The sequence below is a fragment of the Tupaia chinensis genome, unplaced genomic scaffold, assembly GCF_000334495.1.
Source record: "Tupaia chinensis unplaced genomic scaffold, TupChi_1.0 Scaffold000271_1, whole genome shotgun sequence".
Lineage (NCBI taxonomy): Eukaryota > Metazoa > Chordata > Mammalia > Scandentia > Tupaiidae > Tupaia > Tupaia belangeri.
Genome location: NW_006159752.1, coordinates 3,370,674 through 3,382,316, shown reverse-complemented (window position 1 = coordinate 3,382,316; position 11,643 = coordinate 3,370,674). Strand labels below are relative to the sequence as shown.

Genomic DNA, 11,643 nt, shown 5'->3' with positions numbered 1-11,643 from the left:
ACCTTGCAGGATAGAGTGCTGAGAGTAAAGGCAAGACCGAAAGCAGAAAGGGAACGTGGTCATGACCTGAGCGTGTGGTCCTGCAGTCTGGGTCCAGCCTTTAGTCTAGGATCCTGCGTTTGGGCCCCCAGGAGGAAGAGTTCTGGGAAGGGAGGGTCTGTAGACCATCAGTCATGGCTTCCAAGGTTTCATCTGTGACTCTGGTGCCCGCAATATCCCGATATGGAGACAGTGACAGGGCCACATTCTCACTGTTGCCTTCAGTATCTTCTTCTGACCACTCAAGAAGGCAGTGGTGAACTATGGAGCAAAGAGGTCTCTTGGGACCTCTCCGAGGGCCTGGGTAACTGCAAGCTCTTCGTGTGGCAGACTCTGTGCCGCAGTCTCTTGTAGTGTGGTGGGGCCTTCTTGTCCATCTTCATCCACCTGCCAGGCAAAAAGTAAAAGAGTGCCAGATTTAAAGGGAAACGCAGAAGATTGATCCTCACTTGTCAGTGCTGATTAAACCTGGCCTGTATCTTCCCAAGTCTCAGCCTTGTGAAACACCAGTACAGAGTGGGGAGCTATCTACCTGCAGGAGACTACGGAGAAATGACGACTTAACACGATGAAGTAGTGGGATGTGATCCTCATCAGAAGATTGGGCGAAATCTAGGAGCCATCCAGGACCTCAGCAACGCAAGCCGCTCGCTTCACCTCAGGAGCTCGTCACAAACAAGACCCCCAGAGGATTTTCCTGGGGAAGACTGTGAAGGAAAAAACGAGAATCATCTTTGCTAGCAGATGGTGCATCACAGAACACTTGGTAGGCAGGGAGCCCCTGAGAAGGCTTATGTGTGAATCGTGTGCTGGGTGTTTGCGTTTCAACACTTTGAGTGGTTGACATGTAAATATTTTCTCAAAAGTGTATAAGACCATCCTCTGTTGTTATAGTCACAAACAAAATTAGAACAAATATTTCAAACATTATATTTAAAATTCAGCTTTTTGAAATTTTGAAAGTTGTTCATTAACTGTCAAGAACTATGGAGTATGGGGGAACCAGCAGTCAGCGTAATGGCTATGTCGCTGGACTCCCACGTAGTTGACCGCGGTTCGCGTCCCGGACCTGGTGGCTTAAAACTCACGTCGGGCGCGTGTGCATGCGTGCCCAAGATCCCGAGAGGAGAATGGAGGAGAAGGGATTGTGGCGTGACCATCCCCCTGGGGGGTGATTTCTTGCTTTCTGTCTCTGTGTCTCTCTCTGTCTGTCTGGCGAGCGCACGCGCCCTATAGCGAAAACCTCTCCAAAAAAAAAAAAAGAACTATGGAGTATGAGCAAAAAAATTTGATATATAAAATAAATGTGGAAAAATGTAAAAAGAAAGAAAGAAAGAAAAGAAAAAAACTCTCTCTCAATTTTTGAGGACTTTGAAAGCTACAGATTTAATTCTTTCAGGCCCCACAGAAATCACCAGTAAAGTCATCTGCCCTGGGCTTTTCTTTTTTTGTGAAGTGTTTTTATTACATATCTAATCTCTTTATTTGTTCAGACTTTCCAATTCTTTTCGAAGAACATTTGAAGGTTGCTACATCTTGAAATCGAGCTGTTTCTTCCTCCTTACCCATTGATATTTACTTGTTCATAGGAGGCCTAGGAATGCTTCGTTGTCTTTCATTTCTGATTTGATTTACACGTTTTTTTTCTTTTTTCCTTTGTTGGTTTAATGAGGGTTTTGTTCATTTGTTTATCTTTCTTTATAAAAACTGTGATGCTTATTGGCATTTTCCTATTCTTCTAGTCTTCATTTTTTTAAAGAAGCTTTTCAAATTTCATACATTTAATCACTGTGCATCATTGCAGCTATCTAGTGAATTTTCCCATCTTGAATACGCTGTATATTAGTCCAATAAAAAACACTACTCTGCAGATTATAATCAACAAGGGTAATTTGTTTCCACTTTGGGTCCCTTAAGTGTTTTGCTTCATTCCTCTTCCCCTTAATTTTTACCACAGAGTGCATGCCCTCCCCAGAGAGACAAGATAGAGAAAAGGAAAGTGAGAAACTACTCCCCATCGGGACTAGCCACACTGTGATCCCCACTCCTCCTCTATCCTCTCAGGATTTGGGGCATGCACGCACACATGCCAGCATTATTTTCAAGCTGCTGGGTTAGGGTTCGAACCCTGGCTGGCGACATGGCAGCCCAGCACCTTAACCACTATAGATCTTGCTGGTCCCACTATTCTACATTTTTAATACTCTTATCTTTATTTCCTATACACTGTTCATTGGGCTTGATTTGTTCCTATTTTTCAAGTTCTTGGAGGTTTAAAGTTTTATATTTGAACTAGTGCTCCTTTTTAATGTAGACTTTTCTTACTATTCATTTTTTTATTTTACTTGGTAGAGATGTTTCTTTTTTTCTTTTTTTCCCTTGTTCTTGTTTAATTGCCAGAGGGTGCATGCTTGCACCAGATGGAAATAGAGTGATTGAGATGGGGAGAAAGGAAGCGTCCCCCACTGGGGTGTGGTCAGACCTCAATCCCTGTCCTGATTTCTCCATCTGTCAGGATTTGGGCCACACAGACGCACATGTGCCCACAGTGTTTTTCAAGCGACTGGAGCCAAGAATCCAACTGAAGCTGACCATATGACGTCTGAGCCCCTGAACCAGTAAGCTCCGAGGCTTTTCGATATCTTCTCAAACCTTGGATCTCTTTTGGACACAGCACTGGTTCCACAGTGTGTTATGTGATTGGCGACTGAGGGTTTTCTTTTTTCCGTTACTGATCTCTATATTCATTGTCTTTAGCCATGAAGAGCATGGTATGAGTTTAGTCTCCTACAATTGTTACATCGTTTGCGATGTCACCTGTAATCTCTGCAGGAGAGTGCTCTGGAGAGTGTTCTGTGTGCCCTTGAGAAAACGATGTAGTCTACTGATCTCTGGTGGAGTGCTGTCAAGATTTGCTTGGCCTGTTGTTCTACAGTGTTGCTCACAACTATACTCACTTCTGGACTTCTTAGCTGAATTTCCATCTAGGATCGAAACCGATGTATTGATATCTCTTACTCTTGTTGTTGGCTGTCTTGAGCACTGTTACTAAATGTTCGTGTGTTTAGTAGTGTTGATGTTGTGCTTATATACATATGAAATTTCTACACATCTTCCTGGTGGGCTGTCATTTTCTTCTTATGTAACGAACTTCTTTGTCTTATGTGATAGTTGGAAAGTCTGTTATAAGTAGCTGTCTCTGTAAAAATGGGATAGTTTGGTGACAGGGAGAACAGCAATGAGAAATCAAATTGTACTGTCAGACCAAGGATTCATGAAGCAAAGAGAAAACCTGAAATAGATCCTTCTTCAACAGCTTTTGACGGACGGTGGTCATGTACACCGTAACTGTGTACTTCAAACCTCCAGAGTTGTCAGACAATGATTTCTGTTTTTTTTTTTTTAATATTTTTATTTATCTACTTATTTGTTGGGATTTTATTTTATTTAAAACTTAAATTCATTTATTATTACTGCTTTTTAATATTGCTAAAGGGCACATGAGCTAGCCGGCAAGAGTCAGAGAAAGTGAGAAAGCAAGTTGCCTGGACCAGGACTCTATCCTCAGTTGGTTATGTGGGAGCCAGTGCCTTAACCAGCAAGCCACCTGCTGGCCCCTAAGTGCTGTGCTTCTTTTTCTATATTTTGTCTTAAATAATAAATATTTTATTAATTGTTATTAGTATTATTTTTAATTTGCTGTGGAGCATAGAAGCTCACCAGAGAGACAGAAACAGAGAGAAAGAGAGAGAGAGAGAGAGAGAGAGAGAGAGAGAGGAGGAAATTGAGAAAGCAAGCTGCCAGATCTGGGATTGAAATTGTTGTTGTGAGAGTCCCACACATTAACCAACACACCACCTGCCAACCCCTATGTGTTGTGATTTTCTTTTCTTTTTTTTTTGTCTTAAAAATTTAATGACTTGATTTCATTCATTTTTATTATTTTTTTATTGAACTAGGGCAAATTAAAATTTAAAAAATTTCAATTGAAATATTTTTTATAATTTTATTGAAAAATATCAATAAGGCATGCATGCTCATGAGAGAGAGAGTCAGACAGAAAGAGAGAAAGAAAGAGAGAAGCAAATTGAGGAAGCAAGCTGCTAGTTTTGGGACTCGAACTACCATTGGCCACATGGGAGTTCAGTGCCTTAACAACCATGCTCCTACTGGCCTCTTTGTTGGGATTTTGAAGCCGCTGGGTCCAGCACTCAACCTGAATTTGTCCGTGTGGATATCCAGGACTTCAACCACTGGGCCACCTGCTGGCCCTACATTTCTGTCCTTGAGAACACTCATTTTGTGATGGCCTTCCCAGAAAGTAACACAGAGACTAATTTTATCAGAGACCCATTTGGTCCTTTACGAACTAGCTGTGATGGAATCTGGAGAGAAAGTGAGGAAACTCCCTGAAGGAAAAGCTGCAGAGCTGGATGTACGAAGATGGGGGTGATGGGAAGAGACTGGCGGACCTCAGGCTGGCGGGACTCACCACGCTCCTGTCTGCCTCACAAGTAAACTCTCACGGATAATGAACATTGATGTCCTTTCCACATCACCCCTGTCAGAATCCCAATTTGCTAAATGCAGTCTTCCAAGATGAGTATTTTTAAGCCTGCCGGCTTGTTTATCTACCTATGTAATTTATTTCTACTCTATTTTTATTCTTTTCTCTTTCTTTCTCTAAATGTTTTCTGCCTTTTTTTTTTCTACTGACAACTGTTCTCCATGATAGATAGAACAAAGCTTCTCTTAGTTTTTCATTGACCTTAGGAAGGAATATGTAGATGATTACTGATGTCTAGATTCCTTAGAAAATCTCTTACATGGACTTGAGCCTTTTCTAGAACTTGAAATACTTCAGGTTTTCTATCATATGGCCAAATGTTGAGGAAATAATCAGGATAAAATATTGTATTAAATGTAGGGGGCGGACGAAAAGGGAACAGGAGACCAGATTTCCTCGTCTTTAAGATTCATTAGACATAAAGGTTGGTGAGGATGGTGGAGCCACAGGAGGAAGGAATCTTAAGCAGCTGTCACGTTCTATAGAACTAGAGAATCTTGTTGCTAGGAGCCAAAACTAGAACTTTATAAAATGAGAGAGAAATGAAGGAGAGGATTTACATTTCTTTTTGTCATACGAGGTGTCAATTAGAAATCTTTTTTTCATAGAGGAGGGCGATACAATCAGTGAATAAGGCTGTAACTGGAAAAGACCATGGGGACCACCAATTAATCTTTCCGTAAGTCTTTCAAGAGCTTACCATTAAAGGAGAGGAGACATCTTTGTTTTGCATGTAGGAATATACAATACACACACACACACACAAAGATTCTTTGCCTAGTGTTGAGAGCTTTTAAAATTTTTCATTTATATATTAAGTTGTATTTCCAGAGGATACAGGTTCTCACGAGATGCAGAGAGAAAAAGAAAGAGAGAGGAGAGAAGAGAGAGAGAAAGCACCTACCCAATGGGCCATGCTTACGTGATTTGGGGCACACACCTACTGGTGCCTGGTTTGGTTTTCAAGGTACCAAGACTGAGATTCAAACCTGGCCATCAAGGTGGGATGTGCTTCCTAAGACAGGCCTTTTGATGAGAGTCTGTGCCCCACCATACTTCCTCTGTCAGGATCAGATCCACTGAGTGGTCTGTAATGGGTTTACACTCAGAGTTTGTGTCTAAGTGAAAATGAGAGGGCAGGTGCTGAGTAAGGTACAGAGATCGATAAGCTGGTGAAACGCTGGTAGAAGGAACTCATAATGTCATGCATGACAGTCTACTACGAAGTCCCTGCACTCTTGTGGCACTATGCCAGGTTACTCATTTCTTTTCCTTTTTTAAATTTAAATTTATTTATTTACATTCATTCACTGTACATCATTACACCATACAAAATGAGATTTTACAACCAGAATACACTGGCTCAATCAAGCACATCAACATACGTGTTATCATCAACAAATCATTTTAGATTTCTTGTTTCCTGTATATTTTGCTTTTTTCCCATCCTTGATTCCCTATCTCTTACCATCTGCCATCTCCCACCCTCCTCCCACACTATCTCTGGTATCTATGGTTGCTTTCTATTCCTTTCTCCCCCCACACACACACATTTTATTGATTCACAAAAGATCTTAATTAATCTAAATATTTTGAATAGCAAGCACAGTTGATATATACAAGAACACAAGTCTGACTTTAGGCCTTAGTGAGTAGAATGGACATACTACAAAGTAGCACCTAGCTGGGTTTATATCTTACTGAAGTTATCAAATAGGTATTTTTAATGTTTTTTTTTTCTTTTTAGTTTCAAGAAAAACAGTTTTAGGTCTTTTTTTTTCATGAAACTTTTTTTAAAACTTAATTTACATTCATTCCCTAAGCATTGTGCCAAAATACAAAATGTGATTATATGTATAATTTTTTTACCCCTATTTCTGACCCTCTGTCCTTTCCGACCCTCTTCTCACACTATCTCTGGTGTCTACAGCTGTCTTCCAGTCCTTTTCCCCCCACATTGTATTGGTCACACAGTTTCTTAAATAATCTAACTACTTTCAATAGCAAGTTCAGCTGGTAATTTCAATAAAAGTAGTTTTAACTTAAATCAAAGAAATACTAAGGAACTTTGCTTAAAACTTAAAGCCAGGAAACAGGTTGGGATTCTGTTCAAATGGTAGGTACATGAACCTATAGACATCTCAAGACAGGACACAAGTCCTTAAAATCGGACAACAAAGCCTAGAAGCAATTCAGCAATGTTTTAGTCAAGTCACAAAATTCTATTTCACCAATTCAGTCTCATGTACTTTATCTCCTGTTGTGGTTTTATTTTCCTGATTAAGTTCTTGGATATAACATTCAACTCCAGGCTTGTCCCTATGATTACATTGGCCATTTTCATGGTTTTTGAACTCTTATTTCTGTGCATCTGTATTTAATTTTCCTGATATAGCACTCCTTTGGGAACTTCTTGGAGATCTGGTCTGGTGCTGGTAAATTCTTTCAGGTTTTGTTTATTTGAGAATGTTCTTGTCTTTTCTTTTCACATGAAGGATAATCTTGCTGGGTATAGTATTCTTAGTTGAAATTGCTTTTCCCTTAACACTTTGAATAAATTTTCCCATTCTTTCCTCGTTCACATTGTTTCTGATGAGAGGTCTACTGTTAGCCTGATAGGATATCCTTTGTAAGTAACTTAATGTTTTTCTCTTGCCAATCTTAGTATCTTGTCTTTGTCTGCGGTTTAGATCAATGTGGCTATAATGTGTCTTGGAGAAGATCATCTTGGGTTGATCCTATTTGGGGTCCTTTGTATTTCTTCAGACTACATCTTTGAGTGCCTCTGTAGGTTTGGAAGGTTTTCTTATAGGATTTTATGGAATAGATTACCAATGCCCTTATGAGACTCTTTGCCTTCTGGGATACCAATTATCCGGATATTTGGACGTTTGATGGTGTCTAGTATTTCCTTTATATTATTCTCATTCTGGGGGGCCATTTTCTGTCTTGTGGTGGATTTCTCTAGGCCAGCAATTTTCTCTTCTATGTCTGAGATTCTATTTTCTGTATGATCTAGTCTGATTTTAATACTTTCAAGGGAGATTTTGACTTCCTGTATTATAGCCTTCATCTCAAACAGGTCCCTTTGATTCTTTTTAAAGTGTGTAATTCCTCTTTTAGATCTTGCAAGAATTTCCTCACCTCCTGGAACTTGTCAGCTCCTTTTTCCTTACTCTTCTTCAGTTTACTCATTTTTCAGTTGTCTTAGGATATGTGTTTTCTGGAATCATTGTGTAAAATAATGGGGCAAGTGTAAAGTCTATTTCAAATATTCTTTTCTGTTTGAGTCCCATCTCTCCTGCAAGTTGAGATGTTAAGCACAGTTTCTGAAACATTTATGTTGCTAAAAAAAAAAAAAATTATGTTGCTTAAGTTCATTTTCAATAATGCTACATCATTAATAAATAACTCTATTTCATAACAACTGAAATGTACACTCCATAACACTTGCTAAATAAATACCAAGAGTGATATGGAGATCAAATCAGCATCTCAAGATTTGACTCACATATGGAGGGGTTTGTCTAAGCTTTTGTCTTCTCTGCCCTCTCTAGTCATTTTTGGAGTAAGCCTCCCATTTCTGTCACCTTTACTTATAAGGGTAGCATTTGGCCTAAATCAAGTCTCCTAACAAAGGTCTGCTATGACAAAGCAAAGACCGAGGAAAATAGCTCATTCTCTACTAAACAAGCATTCATCAGGGATGCTCGGTTTGATAACTTAACTCCTCATTAGCGGAATAAGAACATAATACCAAGTTGTACAAGGACGACTTTCAGCTGAGGGTTCCCTGTGTTGATGAGGAAACTCAGAAAATCAGACAGACGTGAGACAATGTGGACAAGAAAGCACAATTAGGGAAGAGGATAGGAGCGTTTGCCACAGTCACCACATTTAATAATGTCCTGACTTCATCCCAGGGCTGAGGTATCCCGCCCTGATTTTCTGTGTCTTCTCTTTTCATCTTCCCGTAAATATCCACTCAGATTTTCTTTAATGTGTTGGCAAGGAATTGCACGAGTGGCTCACACAAGCAGAGGGCTCATCTTGATCGGGTTGAGCGTTTGAATGAATAGAGGTTGAATTTATGGAGACTGAAGAGTTGGGTTATGGGGATGGAAGGTGCAGTGACGGGAGCATGGGGAGTAAAAAATGGTGGAAAGAAAAATTGAATCCTCTATGAATTCTTTTTCATTTTTATTTAATTTATCTATTTTTTGAGATAGGGTGCATGAGGCCACCAGTGATAGGGACAGAGAGAGAGAAAAAAGGAAAAATCACTCCCAGGGGAATGACCATGCCACAATCCTTTCTCCTCCAATTTCCTTTTAGGATTTTGGGCAAGCATGTGCATACCCAGCATGGTTGTCAAGGCACTAGTCTGGGATTTGAACCATGGAGTCATCCATGAGGGATCCATGGCCTTAGCCTCTATGCCAGTTGCCAGCTTGAGACCTCTTTCAATTCTAAGAGTAAGTTTCTTCTCTTCCTTTTTGTTTTTCTTCTATGGGTTTTTGCCTTTGGGAATGTGTGCTCCCCAGAGAGAGACAGAAATGGAGAAAAAGTGATAAATCTACACCCAGGGGGGCATGGCCATCCTGTAGTTGCTACTCCTCTGTTCTTCTGGAAATATTGATATGAACACAATTCTAGTGTGAATTTCAAGTCACTGGATCGGGTATTAGAACCGCAGTCAGCCCTGTGGACTTGCAGTGACATAGCCACTATGCCATCTGCTGGCCGTTTGGCAGTTAAGAGGAAAGTTGTGGTCCCGTTCTGTGTCACAGGTGGTAGCATATTGATCTGCAGTGCTGGAATCTGAACAATCTATAGGAATCTGAACCATCTATAGGTTCAGATTCTGAGATGACCAAAACATGCTGGAGTGTGTATCCTAGATGCCGATTAGGTGGAGGACAGGGAGACAGAATTAGGCATTTCAAAATCTTGTGGACTGTCTGTCTTAGTCTCTCTCTCTCTTATCAAGTTAAAAAATAAATTTTTCAAAGGAGATTAGAAAAAGGAAATAAAGTCTGTGGTTAAGTATTAACCATGTGAGAGGCTGAAGGAAGGTGTTGATATGATGAAGACTAACAACCATAGCTCCAAGGCTAAAAATCATTGTCCCTAAGCTAGAACAGTGAGAAAGAACAACCAGGTGTGTATGAGCTGACATATGCTTGCTCAACACACTGAGGATATGGAATGATTAGTGGCAGGCAGGTGAACAGTAAATGTGTTAGCCTCTATGTGGTTTATGCAGGACTGATTAGGGAAGCTGATGTAAGAAGAAGGAGGAAATGTAAATGAAATGGTATCAGGAGAGACCTGGTAGTGGTCTGGAAGTGGCTTTGATTATCAAGAACAATTACAACTAAGCTTCTGGTCTGTGTGGCGTTTGTAGATTCAGGGTATGAGACTCCTCCTCCCTGCTGGCCTCCACATTGTGAACAGAGACATTTTAGTAGAATTAAGTGGCAGCAAGGTACTCCACACAACAATTGCACCAATCTTTATGATTTTCATTCTGTTTTGTTTTGTTTTTCAATTTTTCCAAGGGTGGGTGTTCACTGGAGAAATAGAGAGAGGGAACGTTAGAAAAGACCCCCTTAGGGAATGATATGCTGCAATCCCTTCTCTATCTCACCCTCCACTTGGGATTTGGAACACACAAGTATATGTGCCTGGCATTTCTGGCATTGTTATTCCATGCATTCGATGAGGTGGGATCCAGATGCCTCAACCAGTAACCCACTGGCTGATCCTGTTTTTTTTTTTTTTTTTTACTGAAAGAAGGTGTCCATTACAATAGATAGCAACACCTTTTCAGTTTATTAACCCACTTATTTTACATTCATGAGGTGGAACGGGGGACAGAAAGGGTGAGAGGAACAGACGGACCAACGAGGACCTCCAGGAAGCCTGCTGTGATCCTTCCCCAGCCTTTCCAGCCGCCAAGATCACGGGCAACAGGCACAGCCATGGAGTGTACGGCCTGACCAGGCAGTGAGCCCCAGTGTCCCCTGCAGCTAGGGTACTGCAGAGTGCACCAACACCGTGCCTCCACAGGAGCCCTAAAACCAATATCATTTAAGAACATGGATGAGTTGCCAGTTTTCAGTTTGCCATGATTAGAGGAAGATAGAGCCAGTAAAGAGTTGTTTCAGAGGTACTAAGGAGGTTGATAAAATAGTTATACACACATGTGCACATACATATACACAAATTCTTTTATTTAGCTTCCCTAATCTTCTCTGCCAGGCAGAACTGCTTATGGTGCCAGGCCAACTTTCCAGGAGTTTCTGTTGGCTTACTTGACATTTACCTTAGTTCCATAGTTTTCTGCTTTAATCTTCAGACTGACATTCCAGTCAAAACCCTGTCTAATAATCAGTATTTCCAATTTCTGATTCAAGGCAACAGGTATTACTGAACTCATGCAAATAAAGATACTCCCAAATATTTTCCAATTTCAGAGGGGTTAGGAAGCGAGAAAAGTTCATGTTTCCATTAGAGAAACAAACAAGAAGAAAAAACATTTTAACATATTGCTGAACCTATCAATGGCTCAAAAGAAAACAAAATTCTTAAGTTGGGAAAAACAAAGCATAGTTAAAGAAAAAAATCAGTAATGTTTTACTCAAAAATCATAAAATTCTATTTCACCAGTTCAGTCTTGTGTAATTAATCTCTCTTCTGTTGACCATGCAGCATTACTGTGGGCCGATCATTCTGTTTAAAGCCTAGAAGTTAGTGTTCAACGTTGTTATTGATATTTCTTGGCCCTAGCTTTAAGTTGGCCATGCTCTTGGTTAGGTTTTGTTCTCTTATTTCTGTATGTGTGTCTTCCTTTAGTTTTCCAGGTTTATTTATTTATTTTTTTTGAGAGGTTTTCACTATAGGGCGTGTGCGCTCGCCAGACAGAGAGAGACATAGAGACAGAAAGCGAGAAATCACCCACCAGGGGGGATGGTCACGCCGCAATCCCTTCTCCTCCATTCTCCTCTTGGGATCTTGGGCATGCACGCTCACGT

The 11,643-nt window shown here is 40.4% G+C and overlaps 1 protein-coding gene across 1 annotated transcript in view; it reads left to right on the top strand.

The window, feature by feature from the left end:
• Positions 1-5,149: 5,149 nt before the first annotated feature.
• LOC102495847 (disintegrin and metalloproteinase domain-containing protein 25-like) overlaps positions 5,150-11,643 on the top strand; it is a 9,501-nt gene continuing 3,007 nt past the window's right edge. The window contains exon 1 of the mRNA XM_006149700.1: positions 5,150-5,285. The gene's annotated coding sequence lies outside the window, so the exon portion shown is untranslated. The remainder of the gene's footprint in view (positions 5,286-11,643) is intronic.